The following is a 13410-nucleotide window of genomic DNA, read 5'->3' on the forward strand; positions in this document are numbered from 1 at the left end:
AGAAGAAGGTTGTGGTGTTGACTTGGATGGATCAACTTTTAAGGGAAGGACAGTACAAAGGTAATGAGAAGGATTGTCTAGACTGAGAAGGCAGATGAAATATGAGAGCCAGTGCAGGGAGAGAGACAGAAGGAGAGAGAGAGAGAGAGGAGAGAGGGAGAGGGGGGAGAGGGAGAGAGGGGAGAGGAGGGGAAGGGATGGGAGGAGAGGGGCGGGGAAGGGAAGGGAGGGCAAGGGACGGGAGGGGAGGGGAGGGGAGAGAAGAGATGAGGGAGAGAGATTGATTCAATTAAAAGGTGCAGAAATATTAAGTAAAAGCCAAAAAGTAGCCAGTGGATTTGAGAGTCATTTCATTATTGTCTGCTCTCCTTCTGGAGCATAGATTATAAGGGATTGCAGACAGAAAGGAAAATGAGCAATTGGATGAAGGGAATTTACAAAATTATTTCTAAGTGCTTGACTTGGAAGGGAAGTTGGACACAGAGGAATCATAGGATTTAAAAATTTTTGTATGTTCAAAGGTACAAAGACTCGATATCTTTGTATAACCTAGGAACAGAAAGATCCTGAAAATATAAAAGAGAAGAGTCAGAAAATTCTGCTTGAAAAAGGAAAATAAACCAGAACACAGGTACAGAGATTCATTAATCCCAGACAGCAAGAGAAATAACTGATTCTCTGCCATAGGAGGAAAGAAAGTAATAATGGTTGTGGAGGTAAATGAATTCGCAGATGGGGTTAAGAAGCAGAGTACTGAAATAGAAGGGCTGTTGTTGGCCAAAAATGCAGAAATGCATTAGTAAAACTCATTATGCGATTTTCAATTACTGAAGCAATGGTAAAGGGCTTACTGTTTAAATTGAACTAAGAAATGCCACTGAGGCCCATAAAAGAAGAGTTGGACTAAAAGTAGATTTATAAACCAATGATGCGAATCTCTTCTTGACTACTGACTCCTGCATTTTACTTATTAAGAGAATATCTGCTGGGCAAGAGGATTATTTATAGAGTGTTTTATTTCCCTGAAGTTGAATCAATAAATAAAAAATTAAAAATACATATCTATCGCTTTTTTCTAATTTGTCCCTCCTTGAGAATTCTTTTTATTTGTTTTTAATATGATCATTCCTAAAATTGTTTTCTTTTGCAATTACCTTACAGCAACACAATTATATTTTCATTGCCTTTAAGTAAAGAAAAGATTATCACAATTTATGCGTTAAAAACCATCTAATAGATCACCTTCTACTCACCAGTCTATTGGTAATTATGAAGTACAACAAAAATGACCACTCTAGTATGCTATAGTAAAAAAGGAAAAAAGTCAGGAAAATGCCTCACACGTAGGAGTCACTCAGTCAATGTTTGGGGAATCCAGATATCTGTCGGAAGTCGGGCCAAATTCAGAGCCAGTCCCTGGCACAGTTCTATCCCTCTGTGACTTTGGGCTGTGTCCTGGATGCATCAGCACTCTTGACTGTGGGCTCTGCAGCCTCAGTGCAGACATCAGTAGGCTTGGCAGGAGTGGCCTTGACATTGGCAGGGCTTCTGAACCGTGGAGGCAACCTGGAGGATGCTCAGTGATGATCTGGTCAGAGGGCTCTGGAAGCATAGCTCCTGACGCACACAACAGACACCCAAAGGGTGCTGCAGAGGAAGACAAGACCAATCCCACATAATTATCTGCAAACTCATCTGTGGAGACCACAGACATCTCCATGGCATTCCCAAAATCATTACAGGAGAAACTGAGGTGAAGAACTTAGGGTATTCAAAGAGCAGATGCAGGGAATTACTGTATGATAGCTGATATTTAGATCCTCATTTTAGCCCCCAGCGGGATAACCAGGAAAACAAGTGCTTCCTATTCACAGACCTTAAATCCTCCTTTTTTTTTTTCTCTCTGACTCTTAAGTTCTTATCCATCTTTTAATATGACTACTACCGCTGCTAAAATGATAACAAAAATGAGAGTAGTCATCCATTTTATAGAATGCTTACCTACTATGTGCCTGTGTATACTTCATTAATAACTGTATCTGAATCATCTCATTTCAGCCTCAAAAATATAACCCCAGAAGAGAGGTAATATCCTTATTTTGCAGGTTGATTATATTGTAAAGTTGAAACTCGAAGAGATGAACATCAATAGCCGCATTCGCATACCTAGTTATGTGGAGCTAGGACTTAAAACTGTTAACTCTGTTCTTGATGCTAAAGTGACTTTCACCCCTTACTGCAGATGTGATCTTACATCTCAAGATGCTCCTTTGTGTACTGCAAACTTACACGGTACAGTAACAAGGAAGCTCCTATGTGGGCTAATATTCTGTGAGAGATGCTTTCCTCTTTCTATTTTTTTCTGTGTGTTGTTGTTTTTAGAGACAGGGTCTTACTCTGTCACCCAGGCTGGAGTGCTGTGGCATGATCATAGCTTCCTGTATCCTCAACCTCCTGGGCTCAAGCGATCCCCTTGCTTCAGCCTCCTGAGCAGCTGCAAGTGATCCTCTTTCTTCAGCCTCCTGAGTAGCTGGGACTACAGGGATGTGCCATCACACCTGGCTAATTTTTAAATTTTTTTTGTAGAGACAGGGTCTTGCTGTGTTGTCCAGGCTTTTCTCGAACTCCTAGGCTCAAGCGATCCTCCTGCCTTGGCCTCCGAAAGCACTGGGATTGTAGGCATGAGTCACTGCACTAGGCCTTTATATTTGTCTTTAAGTAAGAAAATCTGATTAGCCTGTCTAAATAAGAACACATTACGTGAAAAGCTGAAATCGGATAAGAGATTATGCAAATTAAACCAATAATAGCAGTTGTTAAAGTTATATTGCTATAGAATATTAAGAATTTGGTTATTTTCACTGGAATATATCATTACACTTAATCTATCTCTCTGTGAATAAAACAGTAACACCAAATCCTTTATATTCATAGTTTTGCCTTTTTATAATATAATTATAATATTATGTGTGTATTAAATAAATTTCACAAAATTTACTCATTCCTAAATATGCTTCTTATTCTTCTTTTTAAAACTAACATGATAAAATTTTCATTTTGAACAACTTTTCAAACTTTGCTCTAAAAAATTCAAGTTCTCATTCTGGTATAAGTTATTTACTATTAGCACGGAGAAACACCACTGGTTACTCACGCAAGAGTAAGTGGTAGTAATGTAGCTAACCAAGCAAATAAAATAAATCTGGATTTTACTTTACTTTTAAAATTATTCTTTTAAAATATTACTATTGATACATTTAACGAATAGGAATTACCTAAAATTATGACTACATCATGGTACATATCATCCTCTGGGTTCCCATTTAATGAATTGTGAGTATATCATAAACAGTGTCTTTTTCAACTGTTCCACTAGAAAAAATCTGAATTCTCTCACTGTTATTAAAACTTAAAAGAGGAAATACAATTTCATTTTAAAAGCATTTAATCTCTGAAAAGCAAAGTAAAGAAAATAGAATTTTTCTCAGTCACTCTATAGAATTATCCAGACATTGCAAGGAGATATTGGTTTGGCCAAAAGAGAGATGCATCAACAAAAAACATATGTTTGCATATTAGAAAGCCCAATGACAGTGACAGCAAGAAAATGCAAGTCCATTTGAATAATATCCCCCTAAGTGATAAACACTTAAGGCACCTTTCCCCTCCCAATGAGAAGGCGTCAAATCAGAAAGACAAAAGGGCACAGTAACAATTAAAACCTTCCTTATTCACTTAAATCTCCTGTCCAATGACCAGCCCTTCTCCACATGTGTATCTTATCCTCTGCTGATCATTCATCTCAGTTCCATTAGAAGTCAGATATTCAACCAACCACATTGACTCCCAGCCTCCGGATTTACCACTGACTCCTGGGCCTGTGGTGCCTGGGTTAGCAATAATAATGATGATAATAAAAACCTTTATTTTATTATCAGGTTGATGACAAAATATTTTATTATCAGGTGGATAAAGGCTTACATTTTTCCATTGCTTCCCAGGTGCCCATGATTGTTCTAAGTACTCGGAATTTATTAATTTTCACGAAAGCCTCAACTTACAGATTAAAAAATTGTGCCACAGAAAATGATGTAACTCCCCTGAAGTCCAGAGTTCATAGGTGGGGGATCTGGAATCTAGAGGCCACATCTCTGTTCTGTGCACTATATACTCCCACTCAGAATTTTTGCCTTGCCTTCACTGGCTTAGCATCAGGGTCCTTTCTGATGAGCTGTTCTCATGATAAGTTTCTACTGACGCTGTTGGTAGTCTGACATTCCTGGAACAACTTCCCTCATTCCCCCTTCCTGTCTTAGAGAAAAGTATTTGAGACTAGAAACTTTTGCAATTGCTCTGCCCTTTCCATGCCAATCCCATGCGGCTCCGTGTGATTTGACCAAGCTGTGACAAGATGTGCTTTTGAGTTTTTAAGCGTAATTTGTGAAATGAAACCCCCCCCACCCCGACTAATATCACATTGTCATAGTAATAATACAAAAAACTGAATAATATAATAAATATCTAGGTTTTCTCACATTTGTCATCAAAAGATGTCTGACTACATCTATATTCCCAAAGTCAAACACAGAAAAGTAAACCATAAGGACTTTAAGTTGACTATCAGCCATTGTAACTCTGTGTGTGTGTGTGTGTGTGTGTGTGTGCGTGTGTCTGTAAGGGGTGGGGGAGAGAGGGAGAGAATTGTACATCTGTAAAAATTCCCTTTTTCCAAAAAAAATCATGTAACTTTTACTCTGTGCGAGGTGTTGCGCTAGACAAGTGGGCACCAGTATAAAACCTTCGCAGAGAGATGAGGATAAACATAAACTGCTACCATCAGAGCTTAGAAGAGGAAATTCCATTATGGTTAAAAAGGTTGTGCTTGTGCCATAGTTTGTTTCAGTATTTGTTCCATAACAGAAAAAAAAATTGCTGTTACTTCCTTAAAAATTGACTAGAAAAATTTGCCAATGATGAGCTATTAATAGTGCTAAAATTTAATAATATTCAATTTGTAGTTGGAGCAAGAAAGTGATGAAAACTGAAAGTAAATAAGGAGTCTTCCAAATAAGTTATAGATGCAACATGGAAGGGCAAAAAAGAGAAAGACTTATTTTATTTGTAGAGAACATAGGCACATTTCCTATATGTGAAAAATAATCATTTTATAATAGTAAGCTCATTAATTCTACAATTTCTCTTATTTTTGTTGCCATCACATAACTACATTGGTATCTTTTAGACAATGCCCCATTTTAATATTTCTTATTCTATCCTAGGAGAGGTTCTAATTATGCATCTGGCACAGTCTTCTTTAGACAGTTCTATTTATGTACACATCTTTTTTTTCCCAGTAAAATGAGGATTAACCTACACTATCTTAATGGTCTCTTCCCAGTTTTAAATAACTCTGATTCCATGAGATGGTATGAAGCAATGTTCCCATCACATAAATCTTCTACCCCTTTGAATTTTTTGATAATTTTACAACATATGCTTATATAATTAAATATTAACCATACTAATATTTTACTTAGTTTTGCATGATTTTGTGCTTAAGTATATATGACTCTATGTATGTATGTATACATGTATGTATCCATTCTTGTGTTAATGTATACTTGAGTGTTTTTTTTGGCTTTTTGTTTTGTTTTGTCTTGACTACAACCAGCAAATAAGCAAAAGCTTCTCTAAGGTCTTGTGATAGAGAACGCCTGTGCTCACCCAAGTCCAGGTTCTCCTCTCCTTTCCAGCCATGCACCAATACTGCATTTCTGAGCCTCCTCTGCAACTAGATGGGGCTATGTGATTGCCTTTTGGTCAAGGCAATGTGAAGAGTAGTGATGTATGCCACTTCCAGGCTTATTTCCAGAAATCCCATACTCATTCTCTTTCCTTATCTCCTAAGCAGAAAGACCTCACACGTGGCATTGGCTCAGCAAGTCACCTTAGCAAGGGATCATATATCAGAGCTATAAAGGTTGGAGATCTGGCCAGGTGTGGTGGCTCATGCCTGTAATCCCAGCACTTTGGGAGGCTGAGGCAGGCGGATCATGAGGTCAGGAGTTTGAGATCGCCTGGCCAACATGGTGAAACCCCACCTCTACTAAAAATATAAAAGTTAGCTAGGCGTGGTGGTGGGTGCCTGTAATCCCAGCTACTCAGGAGGCTGAGGCAGGAGAGTCGTTTGGACCCGTGAGGCGGAGGTTGCAGTGAGCCAATATTGTGCCATTGCACTCCAGCCTGAATGACAAGGTCAGACTCCTTCTCAAAAAAAAAAAAAAAAGACAAAAAAGAAAAGTTGGAGATCCCTGTAACGGCATGGCAAGAATCTGGTAAGACGGTTGCTAGCGATAACTTGGAAGTCAGATCACTCACCTGCTGAACTTTCAGCTCAAGAGGATAAAGATTAGAAAAGAGAATGTTTGCAGTGGGTTTGCTACAATTAGCTGCCTTTTATTGTTGGTATTATAGTAAAATTTAAAAGTATAAAACAAAAGTTATTATAAGAACAATATTTAAGCGGGAAAACATTGGCAATAGAGCCAGTCTAGAAACTTAGGGCACCACAAAGGTGGAGTTGTCAATTCTTCTAGAACCCATAAGGTAAGAGAGAAAATGTCTAAGAATCTGTGCATGGCAAAGGGACAGTAAAAAATCTGTTTAATAAAAGTCAGTCAGACTTGGGGGAAAATGGAGATGAATGTCTCCCTCCCAAGCCTACTGTCCCATGTCATCACATAGTCACCCATTAGTTTAGCAAACGAGACATCGAATAGTAAGCAAAGAAATAAAGCTTGTCTAAGAATTCTAGGAAAGAAATTTGGATGTGGTCACTGACACATGAAATTAAACAAAAACAAACAGATCACATGCCTCCTCCTATCTTGAGGGAATTTCACTGCCAAAGAAACTAACTTTAATATTGGATATTCCAACTGCTAAACAACCTTTGGACTACTGATGTGGGCTGTATCGTACTCCCGTCCCCAAAATTCGCATGTTGAAATCGAACTCCAGTAATGCATAATGAGACTATATTCGGAGATAGGGACTTAGAAGATAAATTTAGGTCAAAATGAGGCCTTTCGTTCAGGGTTAATTGAATCCTACTAGAGTGCTTGTAAGAAGAAGAAATCTGGACATGCAAAGAGACATCAGGGAGGAGCACACATAGAGGAAAGGTCAGTGACACAGTGAGAAGGCAGCCACCTGCAAGTCCAGTAAGAAACCAAACCTGCTGGCACCTTGATCCTGGATTTCTAGCTCCAGAACTGTAAGAACACCAATTTCTGTTGTTTAAACCACACAGTCTGTGGTGTCTTTTTATGGCAGCCCTAGTCAACTAACATACTTGCAAGCTAACTTCAGCAGGCAATGGCTTACAAAAGTTTTCCAGACTCTGAGCAAAGCCTACTCTCCAACACTCATTTCAAGTGTGGCCAAGGAGGATGGTTAACATGAAACAAAGTTCTAGAGCGTGGAGGTAAAACAGCATTGGATGGGAGAGTTCTTCCTCGTAACATCAGGGTCAAATCAAGGAACACTCTACTCCCTGGAAAGGGATCTGTGCAGTATCTCCTAAGGGTTCTTCCTAATTGCTCTAGGTCAACGAATATTGGGTGTCTTCAGTTCTTCATCTTTCTTAACGGGCATGATTTCTTACTGTTATCTTGTCATTGTTGCACATTTATATGTGGGAGTTTTGGAGGAAGTCGATTGTCTTTAATTTCTAGGTGGCTGGACTCTGAGGACCATATCTGGAGAAGATTGCATATAAGCCAGAGATCCTAGACACTGAGCTGGATAAAGGGTTTAGATGAGTTGGTCTTCCTTGGGAAGAGTGCTGCCTTCTATTTGTGGTTAATAAGGAAGCAAGGAGATATTTGGTGACCAAAAGAAACAATTGTGACAGAGATTGCTAATGCTCATCAGTATCCGTATTCTCCTTTCCCTTCTCTCTACAAAACTCCACTACTTTATCCAGCATCCCCTACAGTTAGGTCAAGCCATTTGACTGAGTTTAGGCTGATAGACTCTTGAAGGAGCTGACGTATAACCACTTCCAGGTCTATTGTATAAAATTCCCTACTCCTCATTTATTCTCTACCCTTGTCTCCTGACTAGTTGAAGGTAATCCAGGAGAAGACTCAACACTCAGAAGAACCACTAGATTGAGTAAATGTGTGGCATAGAAATCTTGCCACATCAGTATGTGATATGAGCAAGAAATAAAACTTTGTTGCAGTAAGACACTGAGGTTTGAGTGTTGTTTGCAAGAACTAGTATTACCTATGTTGACTTACGAGTAGACTTGCTGGATCATAGGCTATGTGTATGTCCAAATGTACTAGAAAATGAAACTTTACCATTATTGTTAAATCAATGTATAGTCGCATGAGTACACTACGGAAGTATTCTAGTGGCTTCATATTCTCCCCAACACTTTCTATTGTCAGATTTAAACATTTTTGCCAATATAGTGGAATAAAATATCAAAAATAGGTTTAATTTGAATTTTCCTGAGTAAATAATAAGAATGGACACATGCTTATTGCCTCTTTGGTTAAATTCTTCCATGATATACTTGTGCAAGTCTTTTACTCTTTTTTTGGTTAGGTTATTTGTGACCTCTCTCTCCCCCCACCCCCCACCCACACACACAGTTACTAATTCTTTGTCAGCTATATATCTCAAAAATATCTCCCCCCAGTTTGAACTGTGTGTTCTTTATGGTATCTGTGTTCAATCGGTATTACTTAATCCACTTCTTAACCTACGCAAATTGTAGGAAATTTGGAAAACAAAAACTAACTGTAATCCTATTGTACAGATAGCCACTCTTAATAGTTGGTATATTTTTATTTAGTGAAAACCTGTGAGGAAATGACAGTTTATCGTAGGTTTTTAGAAGGAGAAGGGTCTTTGAAGGGAAATATACTAACATCTATTGAGTATCTATAGCATATTAGGCTTTGTGGTAACGCACCTCACATGTGTTACTTTACTTAACTCAGTATCTTTTAAAAAGCAAGATATAAAGTAATTATAACTCTTCTAAGAGAGCCTCATTATTTTATAGAAATGTGAAGTAAAAGACTAGCCATAAGGTCACAAATTAATAAGTACAAAGCCAAGACAATAACCTATTTCTCCTGATTTCTATTTTAGTTATCTTTCTACCATATTCCACATTAAAAGTTTTGAGGGGGTAAAAATAATATGAACACATTTTTCTAAACCTGAAATCCTAAAGCAAAGGTTGAGATTTTGTTAATCCTTGATTATACACTTAAAACTGTATTATGGCACCTCGTATATATTCTTTATGATTGTCTAGAAGAGGTGTTAGCCTTTTTCCATTGTCTGCTATTGATTATATTGTAAAATCTATGTGCTTAGTAGCTCACACTTCTTAAAACTGTGTGGTTTCAAGCATATTGATTTTCAATAATGTTACTGATTAACCTGAATCACATACTTGCTATAAAGATTCTGTTCAATTAGTGATCTCAACATTCTTAATATTACTTCACCAAAATTTTACCTTTTTTATTTTTAAAGAACATTTAAGTAAGTTGACTAAAGTTAAGAAGGCATTATCTTGTTTTTAGTCATAAATGAAAAAAGTATTATTTTATTTCTGGAACTATGAAAATTTTATCTTTGAGTCAAGTTCTTATGTTACACATAACAGTTAAGGTTGTTGGGCATATAATTACAGATAGATAATTGCATTTGGTAATTCATGGCTAAGTCGAATGTAGGCAGAAATTTAAAAACAATAGTTCTCCATTTTTATAGGTAATCAATGCACAAAAATTTATAAAACACCTTTGAAAAATGTACTTTTCTGAAATTAGTTTTTAATGAAAATATAGAAAATTTATATACTGCTGCTTTCTACAAAACAGGTAGAAAATTAAGTTTACAATAGTACCTTGTGAAAAAGAACAATATAGTAATAAGGAATTATGAAGGTGATTTTACAACATGAGTTGCAATTCACCATATACTGAGACTGCTTCAAAAATGTATTATCAAAAGAAAAATCCAAAAAAATGTTTCATTCTGTCTCTAATGTTTAGACCTGTAATAAACACACACATTATCCATATGTGCTTTACAAATCAAAACAAAAGGGCTTAATCACAGATAAAGACATTCAAATGTTCAATTTGATTTTTAGAAATTCCACCCGTGTGAACATTAATTTAGAAAACCATCACCTTTGAAGAGGAGAAGAGTTTTGTATTAGTCTGTTTTCATGCTGCTGATAAAGACATACTCAACACTGGAAAGAAAAAGAGGTTTAATTGGACTTAACAGTTCCACAGGACTGGGGAGGTCTCAGAATCATGGCGAGAGGGAAAAGTCACTTGTTACATGGTAGCAGCAAGAGAAAATGAGGAAGACGCAAAAGCAGAAACCCCTGATAAAACCATCGGATCTCGTCAGACTTATTCACTACCATGAGAACAGTATGGGGGAAACTGCCCCCGTGATTCAAATTACCTCCCACCAGGTCCCTTCAACAACACATGGGAATTATGGGAATATAATTCAAAATGAGATGTGGGTAGGGACTGACAGCCAAACCATATCATTCTGTCCCTGGACCCTCCAAATTTCATGTCCTTAAATTTCAAAACCAATCATGCCTTCCCAACAGTCCCCAAAGCATTAACCAAAAAGTCCACAGTCCAAAGTCTTATCTGAGACAAGCAAGTCCCTTCCACCTATGAGCCTGTAAAATCAAAAGCAAGCTAGTTACTTCCTAGATTCAGTGGGGGCACAGGTATCAGGTAAATATAGCTTTTCCAAATGGGAGAAATTGGCCAAAACAAAGAGATTACAGGGCCCAGGCAAGTCAGAAATCCAGCAGCGCAGTCAAACTTCACAGCTACAAAATGATCTCCTTTGACTCAGGTTTCACATCCAGGTCACGCTGATGCAAGAAGTGGGTTCCCATGGTCTTGGGCAGCTCCGCCCTTGTGGCTTTGCAGGGTGCAGACTCCCTCCCGGCTGCTTTCACAGGCTGGCATTGAGTGTTTGCAGCTTTTCCAGGTACGCGGTGCAAGCTATCAGTGGATCTACCATTCCGGGGTCTGGAGGACAATGGCCCTTTTCTCACAGCTCCACTAGGCAGTGCCCCAGTAGGGACTGTGTGTGAGGGCTCCAACCCCACAATTCCCTTCTGCACTTCCCTAGCAGAGGTTCTCCATGAGGCCCTCAGCCCTGCAGCAAACCTTTGCCTAGGCATCCAGGCATTTCCATACAACTTCTGAAATCTAGGTGGAGGTTCCCAAACCTCAATTCTTGACTTCTGTGCACCCACAGGCTCAACACCATGTGGAAGCTGCCAAGGCTTGGGACTGGGACACAGGGCACCAAGTACCTAGGCTGCACACAGCATGGGGACCTGGGCCCGGCCCATAAAACCACTCTTTCCTCTGGGCCTGTGATGAGAGGGGCTGCTGTGAAGGTCTCTGACATGGCCTGGAGACATTTTCCCCATGAACTTGGGGATTAACATTAGGTTCCTTGCTGCTTATGCAAATTTCTGCAGCTGGCTTGAATTTCTCCCCAGAAAGTGGGGTTTTCTTTTCTACTGTATAGTCGGGATGCAAATTTTCCAAACTTTTATGCTCTGCTTCCGTTATAAAACTGAATGCCTTTAACAGCACCCAAGTTGCCTCTTGAATGCTTTGCTGCTGAGAAATTTCTTCCACCAGATACCCTGATTCATCTCTATCAAGTTCAAATTTCTAGGGCATGGGCAAAATGCCACCTTTCTCTTGGTTAAAACATAACAAGAGTTACCTTTGTTCCAGTTCCCAAAAACGTCCTCATCTCCATCTGAGAACACCTCAGCCTGGACCTTTTTGTTCACATTGCTATTAGCATTTTGGGCAAAGCCATTCAATAACTCTCCAGGAATTTTCAAACTTTCCCACATTTTGCTGTCTTCTTCTGAGCCCTCCAAACTATTCCAACCTCTGCCTGTTAACCAGTTCCAAAGTCTTTTCCACATATTTGGGTATCTTTTCAGCAATGCCCCACTCCTGGTAACAATTTACTGTATTAGTCCATTTTCATGCTGCTGATAAAGACATACCCAAGACTGGGAAGAAAAAAGGTGTAATTGGACTTATAGTTCCCCAAGGTTGGGGAGCCCTCAGAATCACGGTAGGAGGTACAAATCAATTTTTACATGGCAGCAGCAAGAGAAAATGAAGAAGATGGAAAAGTGGAAACCCCTGATGAAACCAGCAGCTCTCGTGAGACTTATTCACTACCATGAGAACAGTATGGGAGAAACCGCCCCCATGATTTAAATTATTTTCCACCAGGTCCCTTCAACAACACATGGGAATTATGGGAATACAATTCAAAATGAGATTTGGGTGGGGACACAGAGCCAAACCGTACCAAGTTTGTAGTCTTGATATATTTTGAGGAGTACCAGGATAAAAAAGTCAAATCTTAGGGAGGTAGAGCTGACTGCATTCAGAGCAGGAAAAGTTTAATGATAATAAGGAAAGAAAGAAAGAAAAAAAAAAGGTAATAAGGAAAAAAGCCACAAGGCCACATGGTGGAAATGAACTCTTTCCTGCCTAGAAGTTTTTGACAAAACATATCCAATTTGATTGTTAATGAAGACATTAAGACAAAGAGAGATGTTCCTGAGCTCTTTAGGAAACTGCTTGTGATTCTGATGTAAGGCATTAATTAGGCTGCAGTTTGTGGGGCAGGTACTCTCAGTTCAATATCAAGAGTGTATCAGTTTATGGAACAAAACTGTCACACATAATTCGGCTTTAAAAAACTGAAATACATGCTCCCTAACTTGATCTTCTCAAAATAGTCACCAACGGGCCGAGTGGGAAAGGAACCCAGGCAGTATCACGCTGCATGGGGCTTCCATGTCGCCACGGCTCATGAAGCGATTTGTGACCACTGGAAGTAACCATAGTTTGTCATGCAAGATAGATGATCCCAGCCAACTCACAGCTCCATGATCCTTCATTTTGCCTTGCTGACTTTTTTTTTTAAGCAAGTCAATGAGAGTGGTTTTTTTTCCCCAATTTTCTTAACAGTATTTTTATTTTTATAGATTTAGAGGGTAGAAGTACAGACTTCTTACATGAATACATTGTGAAGTGATGAGGTCTGGGCTTTTAGCGGACCTATCACTTGAATAGTTAACACTGTGCCCAGTAGGTAATTTTTCAAGCCTCACCTCCTTCTCGCACTCACACTTTTTGGAGTCTCCAATGTCTATCGTCCCACTCCGTACGTCCATGCGTACCCACTGTTTAGCTCCACTTATAAGTGAGGCAATGACAGTTTTACAAAACACGATATTGTAACTTTTGTCTTTTACTTTTCATTCTATGTCCTTGGAGG

The sequence above is a fragment of the Symphalangus syndactylus genome, chromosome 1 (assembly GCF_028878055.3).
Source record: "Symphalangus syndactylus isolate Jambi chromosome 1, NHGRI_mSymSyn1-v2.1_pri, whole genome shotgun sequence".
Lineage (NCBI taxonomy): Eukaryota > Metazoa > Chordata > Mammalia > Primates > Hylobatidae > Symphalangus > Symphalangus syndactylus.